This window comes from Pongo pygmaeus, chromosome 8 (genome assembly GCF_028885625.2).
Source record: "Pongo pygmaeus isolate AG05252 chromosome 8, NHGRI_mPonPyg2-v2.0_pri, whole genome shotgun sequence".
Classification (NCBI taxonomy): Eukaryota; Metazoa; Chordata; class Mammalia; order Primates; family Hominidae; genus Pongo; species Pongo pygmaeus.
In genome coordinates this window covers 50,996,440-51,024,164 of record NC_072381.2, presented here as the reverse complement: position 1 = coordinate 51,024,164, position 27,725 = coordinate 50,996,440, and the positions used below count along the sequence as shown (strand labels likewise).

At 43.5% G+C, this 27,725-nt stretch overlaps 1 pseudogene; it reads left to right on the top strand.

Annotated features, from left to right (window-relative positions):
- The first annotated feature begins 612 nt into the window (after positions 1–612).
- LOC129045022 (U3 small nucleolar ribonucleoprotein protein MPP10-like) lies at positions 613–27,101 on the top strand (annotated as a pseudogene).
- The last annotated feature ends 624 nt before the right edge of the window (positions 27,102–27,725 follow it).

Genomic DNA, 27,725 nt, shown 5'->3' with positions numbered 1-27,725 from the left:
CGCCAGCCTTTTCTCTTCAACACTCTTGTGCTGCCCCCGCTCTTCTTCTTCCCATTCCTCCTTCCTTTCCTCCTCCTGGCTTCTAGCTTTTTTTCCTCTTGGGTTCTGTATTGCAGCCTTTTGCAGTGGAGGCAGCCTGCCCTGAGGGAGCCAGAGTCAGTCACCCAGAGTGAGAACTAAGTCAGCTGGTTAAGCAGTGGAGGGCTGAGGAGCCCCTAAACTGAACCCCATCATCTCATCTTCTAGTCTGCTGAGGTTGTGGCAAATGGTCTGTGTCCCCTATGCATGTGTGGGAGGGTTACTGTGAATGAATGGAAAACCTTGCTTTACTCAACATGCTTCCAACTCTGGTGCTAACTAGAGAAGCATTGCCTGGGGGCAGGTCTCATCTCTGGCTCCTCACCTGTAAAATGCTAAAGTTCCTTCTATCTTCTGTGTTCCCTGCCTCTGAGTATGTGTGAGTCATTTCATTCATTCCAAAAAGTATTTACTGCATGCCTACTTAGTGCCAGGCACTATTCTGGGAGCAGGGGAGGCAGCAGTGAACAAAACAGATGGCAATCTCTGCCCTCGTGACGCTTAAATTTCAGTGGTTGGAAAACAGACGGTGCAATGATTAAAACATCAATGGTGCTCAGTATTATGGAGAAAAGTCAAGCAGAGGAGGAAGGTGCGGCATGCTGGTGGGGGAAGGTGGTGCGATTTTACAATGTGGTCAGGGAAGGCCTAATGGAGAAGTTGACCATTGAGCAAAGAGCTGAAGGGGGTGAGAGAAGGAGGCATGAGGACATCTGGGTGAAGAACAATCAGAAAGTCTCAGAGGCTGAAGTGACCCAGGGCAAAAGTAGTAGGAATGCAGCTAGAGAACTTTGGGGTCAGAGCGGGTCAGAGGCCAAGGGGAAGAGTCTTTGTCTCTATGTGCGTTTATCCACAGATCTGTCTCAGGAAGCCAGCAACCTCCTTTTCTCCCAGACTTCCTCATTTGGTCTTTGCATGAGTGGCTATCTGGGTAGAAGGTGGGGAGTTGTCGAACTTGTTATGTCCGCGGTTCACATTTCTGCTGGTTGGGGCTTTTTGTTCATTACTTTCATGACAGTTAACCTGATTTCTGCTCATGTGCATTCAGCAGCATTTTCTGGAACCTTGTCCATCTTATATCTTCTGTCTTCTTCCCTCTCTCCCCCTCCTTTCCCTCCACCCTCTCCACTGCTATATCTTTTTCCTTTTGGTATCTTTTTCCTTTTGCTTCTTAACTCTCAGATAAATTAACTCCAAGATGGTCATTTGGCATCTTTCCCTGCTGGGTTATAGGAGAGTTTGATACTCTAACTTCCTCACCAGTTATCCAGTGATGCATCCCAGGATGACTGAAAGAGTGCTGGGTGGGGTCCATTTATGACTTTCTGAAACAGTGTCATGATGACAGCACCTACCTAGTGTTAAGCCGCAGGGGCCATCAGTGACATGAGCTGTGCTGTGGGAGCAGGGCCATCTCCTAGGTGGCCTGTGCATGATCAGTGAAGCTGGAAGGGGGGATCTTGTTGCTCTTAGGAGTTTCTCCATGGCTTTAGTAATTCACTTAACAAACTGGATGAATGCCTGGCACATGCCACCACTGGAAAGAGTGCTGAGGATGCCCGAGGTTCCCTAGATGGGAACACTGGGGAAGCCTATTTTCCAACAGATCATCAGCCTCTTGCCTCCAATTCCAAAATCCACAATCTCTCAAAATTGGAAAATGTGTTTGGGAACTTGTTGGGCAGCAAGACCTGGCCTTACCTGATCTGAACTCATTTGGCAGCAAAAACCTGGCCTAGATGACAGAAGGCTATTGATTATCTTTACGTTTGCCCTCAAATGTGAGTGGTTATGTATTTCTCTGCAGAAATATTAGGGTGTTTGATCCAGAGGGGATAGCTCAGACCCCAATGGCAGCATTATATAATATATGGTGTATGCTCCATAATGCCTTTCTGAAATCTGAAAACTTCTGAATTCTGAAACTCACCTGGTCCCAAGCATTTTAGAAAAAGAACTGAGGACCCGTACTCTAAAAGTAGGAAGGGGCTGGGCATGATGGCTCATGCCTGTAATCCCAGCATTTTGGGAGGCCAAGGTGGGTGGATCACCTGAGGTCGGGAGTTTGAGACCAGCCTGACCAACGTGGAGAAACCCGATCTCTACTAAAAATACAAAATTAGCTGGGCGTAGTGGTGCACGCCTGTAATCCCAGCTACTTAGGAGGCTGAGGCAGGAGAATTCCCTGAATCTGGGAGGCAGAGTTTGCAGTGAGCCAAGATTGTGCCATTGCACTCCAGCCTGGGCAACAAGAGTGAAACTTCATCTAAAAAAAAAAAAACAACAACAACTAGGGAGGAGAGAACTCCTTTTGATAGGAAAGAAGAGGGAAAAGCAAGAGGGAGATCTATTTATTTCAGAGTGACAGTAATTAATACTAGTGACTAATTAATACTCATTAAGCATAGATGAGATGTCCTTTTAATAATATCTTCACAGTTTTTCTGGGAGGTGAAAAGGAAACATTCAGCAGATGTGAAAACTGAAACCCAGATGGCTTAAGCAATTTGCTCACAATTGAACTAGGACCAGACCTCAGGTCTCTCACTCCCCAAGTCTGCTAGATGTACCTACGCTCTGTTCTCTCTCCCCAGATGAGCTCCACAAACCCAAAGCTGTACAGGCTGAGGTCAAACCCTCTGTGAGGTTTAACCTCTGCACCTCCAAGGACCCAGAGCATGAAGGATGCTACCTCTCCTCAGCCACAGCCAGTCCTTAGCAGACTGAGGTTTCAACATGACAGCTAAAACCCTTTTCATCATTCACAGATGGATGGTGAGCCCGGGGAGGGAGCTCTCCGGCTTTACACAAGATTTAATTCCCTTTGTTTCAATTAGAAAGAATTCTGGTGTTTCTGGATTCCAAACCCTCTTCCCCCTTTTCCTTGTGTGCTGCTTATATTTCAGACAGCCGCGAAGAATGTAACAGACATTCACTAAGGGGCAATCTGGACTCCAGCAGGGTGGTATTAATGCTGGCACACAGCGGGCTTTCAGAAAGTGGCTCTCCAGGGGGCAAAGCCCAGCTCCACTGGCTCTTAAGGACACCTCAAATTACATTTAATTACGCTGGTCAACCACTGCCTGGAGGGGGCTGTCCTGCAGTGAGAGCTGAGCTTAACTAAAGCAACTTGACTGGCTCCAAGAACCTATGAGCAGGCAGCCGGCCTGGATTGCCAGCTGCCCTTGGCACAGCGCCTTCCTGTTTGTATAGAGATAGCCCTGTTTAAAGGCACTGGGGCTTTTTATGTGCCCTAGCTGAGCAATTCACGTTGAAAAGCCCATGACAAACTTCAACAAAAAAGAGCTCTAGCACTCAGCTTCAGAAGCTTTTGACCAGCCAGGGATTTATTCATTCATATAATGACAGTCTGTAGGGAAATGGCACCATGAAGTCAGCCTGGGCTAAGGTAGAATTTCAGGTTTCAGTGACAAGCTGATATGGTAGAATTTTTTTTTTTTTTTTTTTTTTTGAGATGGAGTTTTACTCTGTTGCCCAGGCTGGAGTGCAGTGGCACGATCTCTACTCACTGCAAGCTCTGCCTCCTGGGTTCATGATTCTCCTGCCTCAGCTTCCTGAGTAGCTGGGGATACAGGCGCCCGCCACCACGCCTGGCTAATTTTTTTGTATTTTTAGTGGAGACGGGGTTTTACTGTGTTAGCTAGGATGGTCTCGATCTCCTGACCTCGTGATCCGCCCGCCTCAGCCTCCCAAAGTGCTGGGATTACAGGTGTGAGCTACCGTGCCTGGCCGATATGGTAGACTTTTAAAAAGAGTATTTGTGAGATTTTCCTGGCTGTCCTGAATCTTGTCCCTAGGCTTGAGTCTAGTAAGTGCATGCACACACACAAACACGCATGCACGCACATGCCTGTTGACCCTATGATTTCATTCATCTCAGCTTGAGAGCTTTATTTTTGATTTCCTAGACTGTGCGGCTTGAGCTGCCCAAAGTGGGCTATGACTGTGTGGCCAGCCATGACTGCTCATTAACCCCTTGTTGGCGCAAAGCAGTTTGACCTGAAGCCACCTGGGTTCCACTGTCTGAGCACCTCTTCCTAGCCCCTGAATGAGAGGTGTGATGTTTCAGATCCAGGAGGCTGAGTTCAAATTTTAGCACACACCAGAGTCAGGCCCAGGGTGTCAGTAACAATGATAAACTGCAGATCTTGCCTTTCTCTATTTCTAAATCTGAAATGAGATGAGGCTAGGGAAGGACCTTTCCGGTTCTTTCCCCCTGCCTATTTGAGTGGCATCCACTGGGGTGAGGGCTTCTCTCCTGAGGATGGCAGGGGAGCCAGGAAGAAGAATGCTAATTAGTGCTCTGAGATGCTTGCATGGAGCATGAGGGCCACATGCCCTGAGCACAGCCCCTTCCCTCTGGCTTTTCTCTGTGGAGCAGGGGCCTGGCCTCTGTCCAGTTGCCAAGCAGCACCTCAGGATTATTTGACTTATCTGACACACACTATTGTGCGTGTCTGATGGGGGAGGCTGTGTCCTCTCCTCTCCCTTTAGTAGGTAGACTTCTCATGGACTTGTGGACCAGGTGATCACAACTGGTAAGAGGACAGATTGAGGCTTGCATGCAGTCCTGCGTCCAGCGATGCCACTATGCCAAGGCCACCAGGCAGTCCTTAGCCTGGGCCTTGTAAGGGGATACCTGAGCCCCAATCTTGCTTGGGCCAGAGGGTGTGGGATAGGGGTTAGTTAGAGTTTTACCCTCTTAGGCTTCTGAGAGAAGTCTGTGATATACTAGAAAAGGGGTCATAAATTTGTAATTGAACGTGTGTCTTGTTTGCTATAAACAGGTAAGCAAACAGATGAACTTATTCAAGAAATGTGAATTTAATATCTACTATGTGTAGGCTAGATGCTAGCTAATGTCAAATACCTCATGTATGACAGCTACTTTATGCTATCTCTGAGCCACGTAGCAACCCTGGACAGTCTACAGATGGGGAAACTAGGACTCAGTGATTAAGCAAAGGGCCTAATATCCTGGGCCCTAAAAGTAGCAGAACTGGGACTCAAACCCATGCTGTCAGATTCCAGATCTCATGCACCTCACTGCTATGCCATGCCACCTCTCTTCTGTAGGTAGAAATAAAGTAGCCAGGCATGGTGGTACATGCCTGTAATTCTAGCTACTCTGGAGGCTGAGGTGGGAGGATCACCTGAGCCCAAGCGGCAGAGGTTACGGTGAGCCAAGATTGTGCCACTGCACTCCAGCCTGGGCAATAGAGTGAGACTCTGTCAAAAAAAAAGTAGCTGTTGAACTACAGCAGGCCCTGCCCTGCCAGGCCAGAATGCACAGCCCTAGAAGTTTTGCATGCCTGCATGTGTGTGTGCTCCATTTGCTGGACAAAGCAACTTTGGAGCAGACTATGACTGAATGGAAGAAGTGGAGGTTCTCTACCTCCCCTTTATTTAAGGGGGCAGTTCTCCCTCTCATTCATCCCTAGTTAAAAAAGTTAAATGTGCCACTGTGGCCCTGAATCTGTGGGCCACAGATATGTGTCAGGGACAGTCAGAGCAGGGCAGGCAGGCTCCAGCTGGGTAGGTGAAGGCCAAGCCTTGCCTGCCAGCCAGCCTGTGAAGCCCCATCAACCACCTGCATTCCTCCAGCACAGCCTGGTTTCCATGACAAAGAGCCTCTCTCTCTCGTATTGATTGCAAAGCAGAATGTGGCTCTGTCTTTCTCTTTTCTCCAGGGGACATGGTGAGAGGCAGGGAGAGGCCTCTGTGTCAGTACCATGGTCCTTGCGGCCTCTGAGATGGGTTGTCATGGGCTATTCTGGGAGGACACTGCTTTTGTGCCCTCTTTCTTTTGGGTCCTGGGCTAGGGATGAACCCTCAAGCAGCCTGGGCTCCCTTTCTGTGTTGGTTGCAAATAAAGTTATCTAAATTTTTGGAAACTATGTAGCGTTTCAGCCTCTACCAGTTCTCATGAGTTATGAGTTCTGCAAATTGACCGTCCACTCTAGACCGTAGCTCTACCTCTTGTTTATCCTGAAATTACCCTCTCAAGTCTCCTGGTTCTAATGTGCCCCTGGTGAACACAGTTCAGTTAACCATTTGCTCCTTTCAGGACTCTTATTGGTCACATCTCTGCCCAGCCTTGGTGTTTCGAGACCTGGGTTTCTCAGCCTATGAACTATTGACATTTGGGGCCAGGTAAGGTTGTGGTGTGGGCTGTGTGTGTATGTGTGTGTGTGTGTGTGTGTCGGGGGGATTGACTTGTGCAGTGTGGGATGTTTATCTGTTTCCTGCCTTGGCCCTGCTACATGCTAGCAACTCTCTCCATCAGAATGGGGGCAACAAAAAGGTCTGCAAGCATTGCCAGATGTCCCCTGGGGGGCAAAACCACTTGTGGTGGTGAACCACTGTTCTAGAGGCCCTTCCTTCCTGGCACATTTCATCTCTTAACTTTCTCCAGGTCCTTCCTGCGTGTCTGTGGGGCAAAGAGCCATTCTGGTTGCGATAAATCTGGTTCCCATAATCACTTGGGCTTGGTAACAGTAGCTAATACTGATGGGCACTCAAACTCTTAAGATCTCACATGGACTGTATGAATTAAGGTATAAATTCAGGTTCCATTTTATAAATGATAGTGAAGCACGGGGAAGTTTTTCAATATTTGGTCCACAGAATACCTACTTTTAGGATCATCTGGGGATTGAATATCTATTTCTAGGCTCCATAATTCATATCTACCCACCAGAATCTCTAGGAGGTCAGGGACTTGGGAATCTGCATTGTATAGTTTGCAAGTTCTTTTTTGGAATGGTTTTACATTAATGTGGTTTTCAAATCAAAAGATGGTGAAAAGTCTCTCTTATTGCTCTGTCTACCTGTCCAGCTCCCTTTCCCACCTTCTCCCTCGACACACATGCATACAGGTAACTAGTTGCTTGTGTGTCCTTTCAGAATTTTCTGTAGCTATATGGTGGAATTTAAATTTAACAAGCTCCCAGTGCTATTTGTGCAATTTCAAATATGAGAACCAGTGCTCTCAACAGTGCCACTTGCCTGCTCAACACAAAATGTTTGGAGGCAGAAAGGTTTTCTTACTGTGATTGCAAAACAGAGGAATTCTGGGGGCCTGATGTGTGGATTCTCAGTGTATTGGATGTCCTCTTCTCTCTCGCTGTTTCACCTCTGGGCCTGACTCATAACTAAGGGAAGGTGAAGAATAAGTCCAAGTACAAATAGCTCAGTCTGGGGAGACTGGGTTCTCCTTCCAGAAGGATGTAGGCAGCTTAGTTATTCTGTAAAAATTCTGCTAAAATTAAGGACGTGAAAGGTGCTCAGTGGCAGAATGAATGGGACAAATGGCTTAGTTTCAGGCATTTCAGCATTTCTAGAACTGCTTCAGTTTTAACAGGAGCAGTTCCTTGGTGGCAGCATGAACCTTGTGGCTGGTTTACAGGGTTTGGCTGAGGTGTCGGGATACATGAAAGCTTCAGAAGAAAGTATAAATTCCATAACAATAGAATTTAATTTCTGCAATGATGTCTTGGGGTCAATTGCATATGGAAATGGATCTCTTATTTTCTTCCATGCTCTCCATATCTTGATACTCGGGGCTGGGGTCAGAAGACATCTTCATTCTGCAAACTCAGACTTAACTTGTAATCAGGACTCACTGACTTGGTGCACCTGCCATAGCTGGTTTGGGGCCCCCTTATGCTGCAGGTTCGGATCCTGCTGGGCCCATGTTTGAAGGGGCGGACATCCACAAGAGGCTCTCCCCTGACGATGCAGATTTTGTGGATGTCCCCCACACCTACACGTGTTCCTTCAGCTTGAGCACTGGTATTTACATGCCCATGGGCCACATTGACATCTATCCCAATGGGGGTGACTTCCAGCCAGGCTGTAGACTCAATGATGTCCTGAGATCAATTGTATATGGAAGTGAGTTCCCTCTTTTCTCCTTGGTGTTTGACTCAGTTTATCCCATCTCCTTCTAAATCAGCCAGAGCCTTTAGTGCTGCAGGCACTATTTGTTCATTATTCTCACCTCTCACCACAGTGGCCCTCCAACACTGTGTTTAATGTATATCGTTGTCCTCCAAGACTAACTGACTCAGTGGTTCCTGCTCTGGCTTCTCATGCTTTAAGGTTGCAGTTGTTATTAATTGCTTTCTTTCTTTCCTTTTTTTTTTTTTTTTTTGAGAGAGAATTTTGCTCTTTTTGCCCAGGGTGGACTGCAATGGTACAATCCTGGCTCACTGCAACCTCCACCTCCCTGGTTCAAGTGATTCTCTTGCCTCAGCCTCCTGAGTAGCTGGGACTACAGGCACGTGCCACCATGCCCAGCTAATTTTGTATTTTTAGTAGAGACGGGGTTTCACCATGTTGGCCAGGCTGGTTTCAAACTCCTGACCTCAGGTCCCACCCCAGCCTCCCAAAGTGCTGAGATTACAGGCATGAGCCACTGTGCCTGGCCGATTAATTTCTTTTTATGACAAAAGGAATACACACATTTGTTGAAAGAGAAAGCAAGCATTATAGACTTGCATAAAGCAAAAATGCACTCCCACACCCACCTCTACTTCCACTCTTCAGATGTACCCAATATGAATGCTTTTGTGTGTATCCTTCTAGTCTTTTTTCTTTGCAAATTTATTTGCATGCAAATTTTCCCCCAAATCACATTGTTCTGCAACTTTATTTTTATTTTTTTCAGCTTTTTTTTTTTCTGTAATAATATATTATGGATACTGTTTTCTTTTTTTAAAACACAGACTCTTTTGTTGTTGTTTTGTTTTTGTTTTTGTTTTGTTTTGAGACGGAGTTTCACTCGTTGCCCAGGCTGGAGTGCAATGGCACGATCTTGGCTAACTGCAACCTCTGCCTCTCAGGTTCAAGCAGTTCTCTTGCCTCAGCCTCCGGAGTAGCTGGGATTATAGGCAGCCGCCACCACACCTGGCTAATCCCAAAGTGCTGGGATTACAGGCGTGAGTCACCGTGCCCGGCCACATCCTCTTTCTTTCTTGAGACAGGGTCTTGCTCTGTCACCCAAGCTGGAGAACAGTGGCACAATCATAGCTCACTGCAGCCTCGACCTCACAGACCCAAACGATCGTCCCACCTCAGTCTCCCAAGTAGCAGAGACCACAGGTGTGCACCATCATGTCTGGCTAAATTTTTTATTTTTGTAGAGATGTGATCTCACTATGTTGCCCAGGCTGGTCTCAAACTCCTGAGCTCAAGCCATCTTCTCACCTGGGCCTCCCAAAGTGCTGGGATTACAGGTGTGAGCCACCGTGCCTGGCCTTGGTATTCTTAATAATATGTCTTGGAGATTGTTTCGTATCATTATATTTAGAGCTACCTCAGTCTTTCAACAACTGCATATAATTTAATTGGATGAATGTATCATAATTTATCTGGTCCTTATAAGTGGACATTTAGGGTTTTAAAAAATCTTTTTCAGTTATGAACTATGAACAGTGCTACAGTGAATGCCTTGTCATATTTTTAAGATGAGCTTTAGAGCCAATGTACTGGAAGTTGGAAGGAAGCATGTTTCTCATCCATTCCATTTCAGACTGCATTTTTAGGGGAAATTGTGCTATTTGGAGAACCACATTTGGCTTAGAGGTTCAGGAGTACTTGGATCCTACCTTGGTCTAACTCTTCCCTCCCCTATATCTGGGCCAATGAGAGATGGAGAAAAAAAGCAAGAACCCTCATTCTTAGAGGGGCTGAAAGCCTAAAGCCGTGCTCTCTGGAGGATGCCCCTTCCCCTAAGCCAGAGCTTCTCTTTGACATTTGGGACTAGATAGACCTTTGTTCTGAGGGCTGTCCCATGCATTGGAGCATGTTTAGTAGCATCTCTGGTCTCGACCCACTGGATACCAGCAGCACCTTCTCCCTAGTTGTGACAGTGTCTCCTGGCTGAGACCTACAGCTCTAACCCAACGTGGACCTCAGAATCCTATACCACCCACAGGCTGGCACAGGGGCAGAAGCCTGAGGCACCAGAAGTGCTTGGCCCAGAATAGGAGTGGAAGTGAGATGACCAGGCTTAGCACAGCAGGATCAGCCTGTCCTGCCAAAGGAGGCTCATGGAGACAGGGGTACCCCTGAGGGCCCCAAGTGCAGAGTCTTTTCATAGTAGTGCCCCCCCCCCCGCCCATTGGCAAACATGGCCCTGCGACACCCTGGAATCTATCCAAACATATAGTGACCTCTGCAGGAAGGATGGGGTGGGAAGCTGGGGAAGATCTTGAGGCTATATTCATGCATGTGCAGAGCAAACCAATGCACCTGCCGACCACAGGTGGCCTCCATCAGAATGGAGACAGTAAATGTGAACTTTGCTTCCAAACCTCAGGGTCTGAGGACAAAGCTGCTGGAGCTGGCATTTTTTTTCCCCCACACTTCTGGATCAGGCTGTATTTGAGTCCATAATCAGCCTGCATTTCTTTAATTAACTTGAACCAGGGGTGATAGATAATCTATATCCTTTTTCCTTGGATGATTGGTCTTCACTTTTGCCCTGGTTAGCTCCTAGGAATTATGTAATTTTTTGTATTCATCTGATTTGTTGCTGCAGGACACCAAAAGTGAGGAACTTGGCACTCAGACATCAAGGTGAATGTCACAAACAGAGGCCAGTGGAGGGTGGAGGCTCCCAGGGGAGGCACATTGTACAGATCACAATGTCAGGCTTAGACTTTCTAATAAAGCTCCTGGTTGTCTTGTGATGGGGGAGGGGAGAGCTGAAATCAGGATTGTGAGCTGTGATTGAAATGTCTGCAGCAGCGCCAGGTAAGAGAGGCCGAAGACCTAGGATGGCAACAAAATCTCCCAAGATCTAGCCAGCCAAGCAAGTCTCTACTTTCTTCATGTTCTTCCCATCCCATAAAGATCACAACTTTTGCCAGCCGTAATCCCCGCCTATAATCCCAGCACTTTGGGAGGCCAAGGCAGGAGGATTGCTTGAGCTCGGGAGTTTGAGACCAACCTGGGTAACATGTGAGACCCCAACTCTACAGTAAAAAATACAAAAATTAGCTGGGCATGGTGGCATGCATGTATAGTCCCAGCTACTCAGGAGGCTGAGGTGGGAGGATTGCTTGAGCCCAGGAGGCAGAGGTTGCAGTGAGCTGAGGTCACACAACTGCACTCCAGCCTGGGTGGTAGAGCGAGAACTTGTCAAAAACAAAAACAAAAATAAAAACAAGGGAAAAAAAAAAACCCCACAGCATACAGCTTTTAAAGAGATGGAGTGACAAAGGTCACAGAACAAACAGTTAACAATAGAACTGGGTTGTAGGGCTGGGCAGCAATTGAAGCCGTTTTTCCTCCCAGATGATTGGACGCCTCAACTTTTAGGGGTGAGGGGTCCTCAGGGGCAGGGTCTGGGTGGGAGTAGGAAAGAAGCCTCCTTCAAAACCAACTTTCAGAGAGTTGGATGCTTTTTTTTTTTTTTGAGATGGAGTTTTGCTCTGTCGCCCAGGCTGGAGTGCAATGGCGCAATCTCGGCTCACTGCAACCTCCGCCTCCTGTGTTCAAGTGATTCTCCTTGAGAATACTCAGCCTCCTGAGTAGCTGGGATTACAGACATACCACCTTGCCTGGCTAATTTTTTATTTTTAGTAGAGATGGGGTTTCACCATGTTGGTCAGGCTGGTCTCGAACTCCTGACCTCAGATGGTCTGCCCGCCTCAGCCTTCCAAAGTACTGGGATTACAGGCATGAGCCACAATGCCCGGCCAGAGTTGGATGCTTTTTGGAGAGGAATGAATTTGGATTAGGCAAGCACATTTATTTACGCCCTTACATGTTAAAAAAGGTGAAACTGAGGCCAGGCACGGTGGCTCACACCTATAATCCCAGCACTTTGGGAGGCCAACACAGGTGGATCATTTGAGGTCAGGAGTTTGAGACCAGCCTGGCCAACATAGTAAACCCCGTCTCTACTAAAAATACAAAATCAGTTGGTCGTGGTTGTGCACCCCTGTAATCTCAGCTACTCGGGAGGCTGAGGCAGAAGAATCACTTGAGCCTGGGAGGTGGAGGTTGCAGTGAGTTGAGATCGCACCACTGCACTGCAGCCTGGGCGACAGAGAGAGAATCTGTTTCCAAAAAAAAAAAAAAAAAAGAGGGTGAAATTGATAGCATTCTTTAAGAAACAGTACTTTTTGAGATAAGATAAAGCAACTGAGGGTTTGGGGTACATATATAACTAATCAAGTCAACAAACAAAACCACACTTATTTACTCAACCACCACCCCCCCACCCCAAAAAATCATTTCGCAGGGAAGGGAATCATAGTGTACTACAGGACCCTGCCATAATCATACATGTGATAATAACAGAATATAATAATATAAACAGTCAATATTCATCTAATCAAAGTTATTATGCTTGAAGGATGGGAAGAAGGGAATTCGGTGAGGGCGTGAGAGAACACACCGGGAGCGAGGAAGACACTGAAAGAGACAAATATCATCTCCCACAGTGGGGAGCCAATAGAGAATATAAAGAACCAAAAAATCAAACAGTAATAGAAGCATATTATTTAGTGATATGAAGATAAATACTAAAGGAAGCAGTTACTATATTGTAAAGGTATTGTGTCTGGAGAGGGGAGAAAGGGAGAAGGGGGTGTGGAGGGGTGGTACCGGAAGATTGCCTTTCTTTCATTAAAAGTCTCTTTTTTTTTTTTTTTGAAATGGAGTCTCTCTGTCTCCCAGGCTGGAGTGCAATGGCACAATCTCGGCGCACTGCAACCTCCACCTCCAGGGTTCAAGCAATTCTCCTGCCTCAGCTTCCTGAGTAGCTGGAACTACAGTCATGTGCCACCATGCCTGACTAATTTTTGTATTTTTTTGGAGATGGGGTTTTGCCATGTTGCCCAGGCTGGTCTTGTCTTGAATTCCTGATATCCAAGTGTTCCTCCCGCCTTTGCCTCCCAGTGTGCTGGAACTTCTGGAGTAAGCCACCGCACTCGGCCAATGAAAATGTTTTGAAATAGATAAAGGTGATGGTCCATGAACCCAGTGAATGTTATCATTGCTATTGTACTTTTTTTGAGGGCGGGGAGGACGGAGCCTCATTCTGGCGCCTAGGCTGGACTGCAGTGGCACGATTTTGGCTCACAGCAAGCTCCGCCTCCTGGGTTCACGCCATTCTGCCTCAGCCTCCCGAGTAGCTGGGACTACAGACGGCCCACCACCAGGCCTGGCTAATTTTTTTTATTTTTAGTAGAGATGGGGTTTCACCGTGTTAGCCAGAGATGGTCTCGATCTCCTGACCTCATGATCCTCCCGCCTTAGACTCCCAAAGTGCTGGGATTACAGGCATGAGCCACCGCACCTGGCCAAACTGTACAGTTTTAAAGGGCTAATTTTGTTATGTAAATTTTACCTCAAAAAAAAAAAAAAAAAGAAAGAAAGAAAAAAGAAGAGATGATCCAACAATAAAAATCCAAAGGTGAAATTGTGTAGACCAAGCAAACTGGGTGGAGAACCCTGAATAAAGAGGTTAAAATGAGACAGAGCTTTATATTTAATAAAAATGTGTTCCTGAAAAGTTTATTGTGAGTTGAACTCTTATTATTTTTTCTCCTTTGACTTGTAGCAACTTTTTGTCCAGCTTGAGGCATGAGGACTCATAGAAATTATGTATCTTTAAGGTGTACAATGTGGTGATTTAATATAGGTATAAATTATGAAATGGTTACCCACAATCAAGCTAACTTTTTAAAGATATTTTTATTTCAGGTTGGCCCCCAATTGGTAGAAATTCACAGCTCTTTAGTTTCAGGTCTCTCTGCCTCCCATTTCAGAATGGTGCAGCAGAATTGCATTATTTTGAATACTGGAATGTATAATTTGTTACTATTCCAATAAAGGTTGCTTTGCATGAATAAACTACAGTGTATAACCATGTATGGAGAAACCCTGTCTCTACTAAAAATACAAAATTAGCCGGGCATGGTGGCGCATGCCTGTAATCCCAGCTACTCAGGAAGCTGAGGCAGGAGAATTGCTTGAGCCAGGGAGGCAGAGGTTGTGGTGAGCCGGGTTCGTGCCATTGCACTCCACTGTGGGCAACAACAGTGAAACTCCTTCTCAAAAAAAAGAAAAAAAAAAGTAAATTCTGATACATGCTACAATATGGATAAACCTTGAGGGCATTATGCTAAGTGAAAGTAAGTGAAAGAAGCCAAACACAGAAAAGAAAAACAATATGTGATTCCACATTATATGAGGTACCTAGAGTAGTCAGATTTACAGAGAAGGTAGAACAGTGGTTGCCAAGAGCCGGGTCAGAGGAGAATGGGCAGGTGTCGTGTAATGGGTACAGAGTTTCAGTTTTGGTGAGATGAAACTCTGGAGAGGGGTGGTGGTGACTGTTGCACAACAAAGTAAGTGTAGTTAAAGCCACTGAACTGTACACTTAAAAATGTTAACATCGTAAATTTTACCTTACATATATTCAACCACACACACACAAAAATGGAGGCATGAAGTTTCAAGTATTTTAATAGGACAAATCAAAACCAGTCTTTGGAATATACTATTTTCGCTTTTCCTTTACTTTATGCCAAGATGTGTAAGTTACAAAACAAAAATGCATCTTTATCTGTATTCAGTTCTTGCAGTAAGTATATGGCCTGTTGAAAGTCATAGTCCTCCCAAACCATCAATCATTAAAGTGTGCAGTTCTAAAAATAGATATAAAAATACCTTTTCCCGAATATTCATTTTTAAATTTATATTTTCCCCTTCCGATTTTGTGTATCACCTAAGAAGTGAGTATGCCTCATGGTTAAGAACGTGGGCTCTGGTGCTAGAAGGATTTACCACGAATGTCCTGGAGTAACTCTGGGGCTTTACCACTTGGCACTTAATCTCAGATTAAGGGAAGCACTTGCCTCTCATAAAAGGAGAAAGAGGAAAAAAAAGAATGAAAAGAAAGTGAGAGTCAGAAAACGCACGTTTGTGTCATAAGTGATTTTATCTAGACGATTAAAAAAAATAAGGGAGAGAGAAATCAAGTAAGTTTCTAAATCCACATGCTTTATCTTTCCATTTATGCACGCAAGGATAAACTTACTAGGGCACGTGGAAAACTAACTTTCTGTATTCCCTACAACACTGACCTTTGAGTGGTCCCAACAGAATGCTGGTCATGCTTGCAGTTCAGCTGGATTTTTATTTTTATTTTTATTTTTTTTAACAAGACTCGCTCTCCTTTCTGGTTTCTCCCCAGCCTCTTTATGGGTATGCCATAAAATAACACTTACCTACTGGCTTCCACTTACTTCCGTCCCTGCCCTGTCGGACCCGCTGGGCAAGATCCCTTGCCTCTCCCACTCACATACTGGAAGGTGCAGGCCCAGGGCGCACAGCTCCCGGGTGGCAGTGGGACTCATGCACAGGCTGTCCCCGCGCTAAGCTGAGGCGATTCTGGAAGGTACCCTGTGCCTAGGTGCCAGCGGTGGCCGCGGAACGCAGCCCGGGGGACAGAGCGCATCATCAGGGTGCTTTGGCCACATTGAGGCCTCCTTCTCTCCCCTGGCCTCCGTTCCCACATGGCCGACCCACAGCGACCTTCGCTGGCGCCCCGTATTCACTTAAGGCGTTTGCAGTGCAGCGTTCAGCACCTGCGCCAACTCCGCTGTGTCCCAACTAGCGGCTGACCAAGCCAGATGCGCGGTGCAGGACGGGCGACCCCGCAGGGGACGTGGTGAAGGCCGCTGATTTCCTACTGTATACAACACATCCACTTTACCTAAAGCAGAAATCAAAGCCAGGTGGCGCCATCCTTTGTGGCCCCCTGAAAAGTACAAAAGGAAGTTTGGAGACAGTTCAAAGGCGCTTGGGTTGACCAGTGGCAATTTTTGTTTCCCGCCCCACTGCACACGCCAAAGCGCTCAGGCTGCCATTGGCTCTGGCTGGGGGTGAGTCCTGAACCTGTGAGCCGCGGAACTTTCGGCTCTGAGCTCCCAGTTGCGCTAGGTGCATCCTTGCGGTGTGGTTTCCCAGTGGCTCTCTTGCCTTGCAGCTTGTGTCCGGAGTTGTAGACAGCCATGGCCCCTGGGCCTGGCGCTGACAGACCCTGGAGCGGTTTCTGAGGGAGGTCAGCAAAGCCACTGGCTGGCCCGAGTGCATCCTCACATAAGTGCGCAGATCCCGGGCTCCCCTGCCACTGGGGTCGCACGTGGACGCGGGTTGCAGACCCCTGGCAAATTGTGGAGCTGGGGGAAGATAAGGGGAAATGTAAATCACCTTTCCCCACATTTCAGAGGACCTAGGCTATCAAAATTTTAAAAATTGTTAAAACTTTTACAGCATGGATCTTTCCGTTGAATGCTATTGAAATCAACCTAACCTCAGTTATTAACGCCTATAAGCTCCCCTTGAGGCTTATTACGGTCCCCATCACCTTGCACACAACTGTGTTGGTTTCTCCTTCCGCCTGTGCTCCTAAAGCACTCAGTGTTTACCTGCCATCATACTTTATTGAAAGTACAAACTTGTCACTTGTCTGTCCTCCCCACTAAGCTTCTTGAGAATTAGAACTTTCATGTCTCTTCCCAACACAAACGTTTTATGTGTATTTTGTTGAAGAACTTCAAATATGACCTATAAAATTATGACTTATTTATGTTTCAAACTCCAACCTCTCCCTTGAGTTCCTGGCTCACAGCAACTACAGACTGAGATTAGTTGGAATTCAATAGCACACAACTGGGATATCTGCACTGTATGGCTTTTAACAATTTTTTAAATTTTGGTCCTCTCAGCATCACAAATTCACTGTGTCCAAAATACAGTAGAATGTTGTTTCTACCCACCTATACTCTGCCATCCCCTGAAGTCCTTTCCCCATGCTCCACCACTCAAACCTTGCCCATCACAGTAAATGGCAGTTCTGTCTCTCCAGTTGCTCACACATAAAACTAGGCTGCTATTTTGATGTCTTCGTTTTTCTCTATTTTGTATCTAATTCCTTAGCAATCCTGTCAGTTATACCTCCAAACTGTACTCAGCATATTCACTGCTCTAACTCCAGCTTAAATCACCATCATCCTTTGCCTGGAATGCTGCATCAACCTTCTAATCACTCTACTTTCCTTCTCCGCCTTCCTCCCTTTCTTCTTCCTTCGTGTAAATCATCATTTCATCCTTCTGCTTAAAATCTTCTCATGTTTTCTTATTACACTTAAAATGGCAAACTCTTACCCTTGAGCCCTGCAGAATTTGGTTCCCATCAGTCTCTCCAACTTCACCTTCTGCCTCCTTCACGCTATAGCCATGCTCACTTTTTTATTCCTCAGGCTTACCAAGCTCAGTTGCATCTTAGAGAATTTGTTCTTGCTGTTTCTTCTGCCTGGAATACATGTTTCCCAATCTTTATAAGACTATACTTATCTGTAAGTTTCATCTCGGATGTCACATCTAAGAGAGGTTTTCCTTGACCACTGTAGCCAAAGCAAATGTTGATCATTGAGTGAGTAAGGGAATGAATGAATGGAGTGGTATATAACGTAGCAGAGTAGATAATTTAAGGCTAATTCACTATATATCTCCAAGCAAATAGATTTGTAATGCTTTTCCTGCCAACAATCTGTACAGCTGATTCACAAATACTTGGTTGACAGGTTTTATATATCATTGTGGCTCATCAGCTTATATGTTATTGGGGTCAGAATCTATACTTAACACTTCATTCAAATTTGATTTTACAGAAGAGTTGAGGTTTTTATTTTTCTTTTAATTAAGAGGGCTGTGAAATTATTATCCATAATTCTAAATCTCATTTAATTCCTCCCAATAGGATTCAAGATGGATTCGCATCAAAGTTCACTTCTTTAACAAAAGTGCTTTACGACTTTAATAAAATAGTAGAGAATGGTAGAATCCATGGAAGCTCTTTACAAAAACTTGTGATAGAAAGTTTTGCTGATGAGCAGACTTTGCAACAACTGGAATTGCAAAATGAAGCAATTTTACAAAGCTTCCAGAATGCAGTTAGTGAAACAAAGACGAAGATACCAGTCTTCTCCCAGAGAGTGAAGAACAGCAGCATGAAGAGGATGGTTCAGAGGCAGAGGCTGATGGCCAGGAGTACCTAGAAGATTTAGAGGAGGAGGAGGAGGACGTGTCAGATATGGGTGGTGACAATCCTGAAATGGGTGAGAGAGCTAAAAACTCAAGCAAATTCGGGGCCAGGTGCGGTGGCTCATGCCTGTAATCCCAGCACTTTGGGAGGCTGAGGTGGGCAGATCACGAGGTCAGGAGATTGAGACCATCCTGGCTAACATGGTGAAACCCCGTCTCTACTAAAAATATAAAAAAAATTTAGCTGGGCGTGGTGATAGGCACCTGTAGTCCCAGCAAATTGGGAGGCTGAAGCAGGAGAATGGCCTGAACCTGGGAGGCAGTCTTGCAGTGAGCTGAGATCATGCCACTGCACTCCAGCCTGGGCGACAGAGCAAGACTCCGTCTCAAAAAACAAAACAAAACAAAACAAAAAACTCAAGCAAATTAGATCTGAGGAAAAGCCCAGTTCTCTGTGATGAGGATTCTGACCTTGACTTTGATATCAACACATTGGAACAGCAGAGCAAGGTGCAAAGCAAAGGACATGGAAAACCAAGAGAAATGTCCATAGTAGATGAGAAATTCTTCCAACTCTCTAAAATGGAGGCCTATTTAGAAAACGGAGAGAAAGAAGAGGAACGTAAAGAAAATGATGATGAGGTGGCAGATGCTGATTTTTTTGAAGATATTGATTCTGATGAAGATCAAGGGGGACTGTTTGGAAGTAAAAAACTTCAGGTAAAGTTTTGAGAGAAGAGAGAGCACTTTCCTCCTCCTCAAATCAGCTTTTGTTCTGTTTTTCTAGGAGAGATGTAATTGTAGTTAGAAGATTTGGAGCTAAGAAATATTGTGCTCTATCTTATCAGTTATAAATGAATCTGTACTTCCATTCAGTTTCTGTTCCAGTTGTTCTTATAATAGTTTTATGGTAATGTTTTTAGTTGCCAATTTCACCTAATAACTATTTTTGGCTTGTAGTGTTATTAAGTTAGAAAGTAATGTAGACATACAGTATATAGACAAATGTATATGCATGTGTTAATGATGTATTTTTCTATTCCTAATTAATAGTTTTACAAATCTTTTTATTTTAGTCAGATAAAATTTCCAGAAATATGAAGTACAAAGACTTTTGATCCAGTTGAAAGTGATGAAGACATAGCAAGTGATCATGATGATGATCTGGTTCAAACAAGATGATGAAATTGCTGAAGAAGCAGCAGAAGAACTAAGCGTTTCTGAAATGTGAGTATTTTGAACCATCCTTTACATTGTGAGCTGGAATTGCCCAATCATGTATTTGTACTTGTGGTTTTCACATATGTTTGTTTTAAGAAGTTAGATTCTCTCCTATCAGATATTCTCAAGATAGCCAGAGGAAAGTCTGGATTTAAAGGGATATTAGAGATCATTTAATGAAGAAAACTACTACTGGCATGAGCAATCAAACCTTTCTTACCAGGAACTTTGATTTGGTTTTGTGCCCAAAATATCCTGTTATTTTTGTGAGATAGGAGGTTTGTATTATAGATTGATGAATAATTTATTTTCTATATATTGGACACTTTTTGTTATATTTCTTACATAGCATTTCACTCAGATGATGCCTTCTCTTCCTTAACACCTGAATGATTTTGGAAGTTCTGAGTATTTGGTGGCATTAGGCATATAAAAGAAGAACTTTATTAAGGGAAAATATGTTTCCTTTTGTTTTTCTAATGGAAACCAGTATATTTCTTTTTATAAGAGTTTTGGTAGTGTAGGGATGAAGATGATGACCTAGAAGAAAGTGAAGACAGTAAACAATGTAAAGAAAGCTTGAGAAGAGTGACCTTTGCTTTGCCAGATGATGAGGCAACTGAAGATGCAAGTGTTTTAAATGTAAAGAAAAATTCTGATGAAGTTAAATCCTCTTTTGAAAAAAGACAGGAAAAGATAGTTAGGAATTTAAGGAATTTTTAATATGCTTGACATGATTGTGGAACTCACAGACTACTAACAAATCTTCCCTATTTTTTTTTTTTTTTTTTTTTTTTTTGAGATGGAGTCTTGCTCTGTCACCCAGGCTGGAGTGCAATGGTGCGATCTTGGCTCACTGCAGCCTCCGCCTCCTGGTTTCAAGTGATTCTCCCTCAGCCTATTGAGTAGCTGAGATTAGAGGTGCATGCCACCATGCCTGGCTAATTTTTGTATGTTTAGAAGACACGGCGTTTCACCGTGTTGACCAGGCTGGTCTCAAACTCCTGACCTCAGGTGATTTTCCTGCCTTGGCCTCCCAAAGTGCTGAGGATACAGGTATGAGCCACTGTGCCCCAGCCTTCCCTATTTTTCTTGTGGTAACTATTAACCATCCTTTGAAAACAAATATGTTGGCCAGGTGTGGTGGCTTACGCCTGTAATCCTAGCATTTTGGTAGTCTGAAGCAGGAGGATCGCTCAAGCTCAGGAGTGAAGACCAGCCTGGGCAACATAGTGAGACCTTGTCCCTACAAAAAATACAAAAATTAGTGAGACACGGTGGTGTATGCCTGTAGTCCAGCTACTCAGGTAGCTGAGGTGGGAGGATCACTTCAGCCCAGGAGTTCAATGCTGCAGTGAGCTATGATCACATCACTCTCTCCAGCCTGGGTGGTGGAGCAAGATCCTGTCTTAAAACAAACAAACAAACAAACGAACAAACACAAACAAACAGAAAACTGAAAATCTTGCTGCTACTCTCTAAAGCAAAAGCACAGTATATAGAGATGCCATATGGAAAGCATGTGATTTGCAAAAATCAGTGCCTGCATTACCCAGCCTATAGCTTTCAACTTGGGGCCTGTGTGTAAAATGGTTGTTTCTTTTCTGTCTCCCTTATGTCTTTATATGTATAGCATGTCTCTCCTGACAAAGCTGTCCTGAGAGCCTCTTCTTGTAACTGTTTTGACTGCTCCGAAGGATGCCACCTATGTCTTTAAGGTGCTCCACAGATTTTGGTGAGTGCCAAATAGCCGTAATTTTAATTAATACCATGACAAAGATATCTTCCAAAGTATGTCATGATTTCAGACAAGTGAAATTTCATTTAATTTTAGTAGATGTAGTCTGGCTCCAATAATTGGGCTACATTATTTATCCAATCTTAAAATTTTATTATAATAAAAATGAGAACCGTGCCAGGCATAGTAGCTCACACTTGTAATTCCAGCACTTTGGGAGGCTGAGGAGGGAGGTTTGCTTGAGCCCAGGAGTTCGAGACCAGCCTGGGCAACATGGTGAAACCTCGTCTCCACTAAAAATGTAAAAAATTAACTGGGTATGGTAGCATGAGCCTATAGTCTCTGCCACTCAAGAGGCTGATCAGGCATGATCACTTGACTCCAGGAGTTCAAGGCTGCAGTGAGCTATGACTGGACTATGGCACTCCAGCCTGGGCAACAGAGCTGGAGACTAAGCAAATAAACGATACCAAGAATATCAAAAGAATTATTTTTAAAATCTGTGAATCTAAGTTAAATTCATCATTGTCAGATTATCCCTGGAAGATAAATTCTAAAGGAGAAAAAGAAACGTAAATTATCAATGAGTTAGTGTCCTCCCATCCCACTCCTCCCACCCTCCCCCACAAAAAAGAAAGAAAGGTTTGGTTTCGCTATGAAATTATATCAGAGCTTCAAGCGAAGTTTTCAGTAAATCACAAATAATTTATTGCAATTTCCACGTATAAAGAATAAAGTAGAACTTTCAAACTTTTTTCTTTTGAAACTGTTAGAACATGAAAACCCAAACTGACAAAGGTACCTGACAAACGTGGCATTAAAACACACACAGTCTCTCATTCATAACTAGTGATGCAAACATAGCACAGTGGGAAAATTATGCCACACAACCACTTGAACCTTATTCTCTTGAATCACTATTAGAAGATCTGATATGATTCCTGGTTGCAAGATGTTAAGGAGAAAATACACGGTTCCATCCATATATGTTAGAAAGACCTTTGATAAAAATTCAGTATTTATTTCTAATTTTTTTTTACTCCTAGTGGATTATAAATACATCTATCCAAGAGCTGCCATCATGCATGATGGGTGAAATTCTACAAACATCCCTTTAAGATCAGGAATAAGACAAAATGTCCAGTATTACTGTTACCACCGTTAATTAACATTAACAGTTAATAACCAAATAAGCCAGTGCAACTACAAAAGATAAAGATAAGAGATTAGGAAAACTGCTGGGATCAGTGGTTCACACCTGTAATCCCAGAACTTTGGGAGCTCAGGAGCTCCCAGGAGTTGAGCTCAGGAGTTTGACACCAGCCTGGGCAACATAGTGAGACCTCATCTCTGTAAAAAAATAGAAAATTATCTGGGTGTGTTACATGTGCCTGTGGTCCCAGCTACTTGGGAGTCTGAGGTGAGAGACTGCTTGAGCCTGGGAGGCGGATGTTGCAATGAGCTGAGATTGTGCAGCTGTACTCCAACCTGGGCAACAGAGTGAGACTCTGTCTCCAAAAAAAAAAAAAAAAAAAGATTAGGGATACTAAAATGAAAACAGTAGTGTTTGGAGAGAAAACTGAATGGATAAACTGAATTGATATTAGGAAAATAAGAGAATTCTGTAAGATAGCTGAAAAAGCTGGTATTTTATACACTGAAGTCATAATTGTTGTTTTTTAGAAGTTAGAGATAATAAGAATTTGAGTTTAGAGTCAAAAGGGTCAGGCTCCATCAAATACTAATATTCTAATCAAAGAATTACTTAGGCAGATGTGGTGGCTCACGCCTGTAATCCCAGCACTTTGGGAGGCTGAGGCAGGCAGATCACAAGGTCAGGAGATCGAGACCATCCTGGCTAACACGGTGAAACCCCCATCTCTACTAAAAATACAAAAAATTAGCCAGGCGTGGTGGTGGGTGCCTGGGCTACTCAGGAGGCTGAGGCAGGAGAATGGCATGAACCCGGGAGATGGAGCTTTCAGTGAGCCTAGATCACGCCACTGCACTCCAGCCTGGGCGACAGAGTGAGAGACTGCATCTTAAAAACAAAAACAAAAACAACAATTACTTAACTTTAGGATGCTCTAATAATCAGAATTGAGAGTGGCTTGTGAACAGATAAATCACTTGAATAGAATAGAACCCAGAAATAAACCCAAATGCTTCTGGGGGAGTTTAGTATATTTATAAACATGACATTTTAAATCAATGAGGAAAAGAAATCATTTGCAGCTCACCCACCATAGGCAGCAGGAATAGGAAGTCATTGGCAGAATAAAAAGATGGTAAGAACAGAACGGAATTATAGAACAGTACATTTCTTGCTTCCCCACTTTTCAAAATATTTTTTGCTTTTTCACAAATGTAACTGTAATTTTATTTTCTAAATGTATACTAATTCTTTTTTCTCTTTCTTAGTTGAATGACAAAAATTACATCTTTAGAAAAAGAGTTGTTAGGCTGCGTGTGGGGGAAGTGGCAGCACAGAAGAGACCAGAGAAGAGCCTCTTGGAGGAGAGCTGCGCTTTGACCATGCTGTCCGGATGGGTGCTGTGCGCTCTTCTGCAGAGTGTTCACTTCTACGCTTTTTCTATGGTCCCATTTCATAGAAAGATTTGGGGTGATGTTTCTTTCCCTCAACTTTTTATTTTAAAAACTTGCAAACACAGAAAAGTTGATAAAATCATACAGTGAACATCTGTATGCTATTCAACTGTATTCACTAGTTAATGTTTTGTCACATTTGTTTTCTCTCTTCTGCATATGGAAGATTGTATATGTGCCCTTTTTCCCCCTGAATCATTTCAAAGTAAGTTGGCAGTATCAGAGCATTTCACTGTTAAGTACTTTTGCAGATATCGTCTAAGAACCAGGACATTCTCCTATATAATCACAATGCCATTAATCCACCCAAAAAATTTAACATCAATACACTAATGATATCTAATGTATGGATTATAATCAGCTTTCTTGCAGTAATCTGTTTAGAAGGCTTGCATCCTGTCACTGTCCACTGATTAAATTTTGAACTCTAACTTGAAACGCTGGTCATCTCATTGCCTTCTTTCTTATACCCATTAAGTCAAAAGAAGCTCTCATTTTATTTCAACAGAAAAGAGAATGGAAAAGAGGGGAAGAGTCCCTAGTACCTTGGATAAAGTATGAGCACTTACTACCATATATGTTCTAGTTCTGTAGTTTTCAAACTTCAGGGAGCATCTCAAGGCTTATTAAAGCACAGATAGCTGTCCTTCCCCACTTTCTGATTCAGGAGGTGTGGGGCTGGCCCAGGAATTTGCATGTCTAACAAGTTCCCACGTGTTGCTGATGCTGAGGGTCTAAGGACTACAATGCGCGAATCCGTGGTTTAGTGGATATCTACCTAATGAATACATGTTGTATTTCCTTTAGCACCTGTGATTACAGAGGAAACACCTTTCAACTGGAAGGTGTCATTAAACAGAGGATAAAAGATCAGGTCAGTAAGAATTAAATTTAACTTAATTGAAATGTCACTCAAATGTTTAGAAATAATATGACAGGCCAGGCACAGTGGCTCATGCCTGTAATCCCAGCACTTTGGGAGGCCAAGGCAGATGGATCACTTGAGGTCAGGAGTTCGAGACCAACCTGTCCAAGATGGTAAAATTCCCTCTCTACTAAAAATACAAAACTTAGCTGGGCATGGTGGTGCACGCCTATAGTCCCAGGTACTCGGGAGGCTGAGGCAGGGGAATCGCTTGAACTCGGGATATGGAGGTTGCAGTGAGCTGAGATGCGCCACTGCACTCCAGCCTGGGCAACAGAGCAAGACTCCATCTCAAAATAAATAAATAAATAAATAAGATAAAAATAAAAATAAATGGAAGATGGGGCAGCTTTGTGTACTGCATGTCCTGAAAATGGGCTGATTTCCCTCAAGAGGCAGGGATTTAAGCTCTGTAGCCTACATGGAATACATACAGGAGAAAAAACACGACAAAGAAAAGAAATGTAAATATAAATAAATGAAAATAACACCTCTCCATGATTATAAAGGAAATCACATTGTTTTTCTAATAATTTGGATGACAAAATATAAAGAAAAATCTTTAATTTTGCCACTCAAAACATTCTGGTTTGTTGCTTTTCACACTTTTTATGCTATAAACATTTTAAAAAGTAGAATCATAATACATGGTCTTTTGTCACTTACTGTATTTTAAGCATGTTTCTATGGGAGAAATGTATTCTGGCATCATCACTTTCAATAGCTGGATGTATGTTAAGTGAATCATTGCTACCCCAGAGGTGAATTTCCTTCTATATATATTTTAATGGACTCGAGTGAGGATTTTTGCACTGAATTCATAGAAGGAGAATTTCTAGAGGAAAATAATATAAAAGTTTTAGGATTTTTAAAAGAAATGTTCAAATCATCCTATAGGAAAATTTGTTGGGTTTATGCTCCCACCACCAGGGACAGAGCTCCAGGTTCCCCCTTCCGTTTGTCATCTTTGCTGGTCTTTAAGCAGAAAATCTCATTGTTTTCATTACCTTTCTTTGATTTCTACTGCTTTTGAATCTTTTTCATTTGCTCATTGGCCATTTTTATTCTTGTGGGAAGTGCCAGTTTCTCCATTGCCCATTTTCTGCTGGAAATCATTCATTTTTTTTTTCTGAGTAATTTTAAAGATTTCTTTATAGGCTAAGGATACAAACCTTTAATCTGTCATTGAGGTTACAAAGACCTCTTCCCAGTAAGTAATTTGTCACTTTCACTTTATTTATTTATTTTTTGCTAGCAAAGCACCAAAGTCAAATTTCACTTAATTTTTATCCTGCTGAATGAAAACATTTTAACTTAGTGATTTTAGTGGAAACAGGAGCAGGACAGAATGTAATAACTAGATCTCACTCTGTCACCCCAACTGGAGTGCAGTGGCATGATCATAGCTACTGCAGCCTCAAACTCCTGGGCTCAAGCAACTTTCCCACCTCAGCCTCCCAAGTAGCTAGGACTACAGGTGTGTGCCGCCAAGCCCAGCTAATTTTTAACTTTTTTTGTAGAGCTGTGAATTTGCTATGCTGCCCAGGCTGGTCTTGAACTCCTAACTTATGCCACCTTGGCTTGCCAATATGCTGGGAGTACAGGCGTGAACTACTGCTCCCGGCCAAGAGCTTACTTTTGTTTGCTAGTGGTGTTCTCGGCATCTTTTTATATTTGAGGCTTTTGTGCTAGTGCTGAAGTATTACACTCACCATCTGAGGTTTGCAGGACTTTTGTTTTAATATTGAACAGAGGGAACTGTTTAGTTTTGCATCTTTGCAGGTATACAAAATGTGCATACCAGGATACTGCTTTATATCCATTGAAAAGCAAGAAGTAATACAGTAAAAGTTCGCCTGGATAGAGGCTTTGGAAGAATGGAGTATTCTGGTTTAATTCTATTAACTTGGAAGGATGAAGGTGAAAAAAATTCAAAACTTTAATTTCCTGTTGGATGCAATTTGAAAATATAGCCAGAGTCCACTTTTCTTCTCTAGTAAGTTTGGACATTCAGATCTACTTGGTCTTTTATCATAGAACTCCTAGTGCACCTGAGTCTTATACTGTGAAGATCCTTTTCTAAAACTTTAGATGTAAGAGGATATAAATGATATTGGATGAGATCAGGCTGGATGAGAACTGATACCTGTAAATATACTTTTTAGACAAAAATCTCTGATTGCCACTTGTTTTCTTATTGAACTCATAAAAACAAAACACATTGGCTGGAGGGTGGGAGTAGGAAGGAGATTTATGTCTTTTAATTGCATGTCGTAGCTTCATATCGAGACAGAACATAGAGTATCCCTGGCTTTGGACCTACAGAAGGAAACACATTTTTCTACCTGCTATATGGCAGAGGCTCCTGAACACCTGGACGGCTTACTGCAGCATGGATTGCTGGGCCCTATTCCAGAGTTTCCGATTCATCAGTTCTAGGCTGGGGCCTGAGAATTTACGTTAATAAGAAGTTCCCAGGTGCTCCTGGTCCAGAGACTACATTTTTGAGAACCACTGTTATATACTAATTGTAAATTATAGAAATCTAGAAAAAAGCTTAGTTTGGTCTGGGATAAGAAGCACACAGATAATGGAGAAAATCATGAAAAAGTCAACCCTTGATCCCAGGTAACAAGCAATACACAATGACATAACACAATTCTTGGTTTTCATGATTGCAAGTCATAGCCAAGTATCGAGTGAGAAATTCAGTTTCATTTGCAGGGCTTAGAGAGGCCAGGTGATTCTAGAAAAATAGGATTTAGTGATTAACCTCATGAGAGTAGGAGTTATCTATGTCCTTTTTCTCTCCCCCATCACTTAGCATTTAGCCTTACTTTAGAAGGGTCCTGTATTTGCTTTAACCTTGTAAAGAACTTTGAGGGCTTATTAAATGGAAAGGTGTGTGTGTGTGTGTGTGTGTGTTTGTGTGTGTGTATGTATGTATTTAGAGACAGAGTCTCGTTCTGTAGCCCAGGCTGAAGTGCAGTGGCATGATTTTGGCTCACTGCAACCTCTGCCTCACAGGTTCAAGGGATTCTCCTGCCTCAGCCTCCCAAGTAG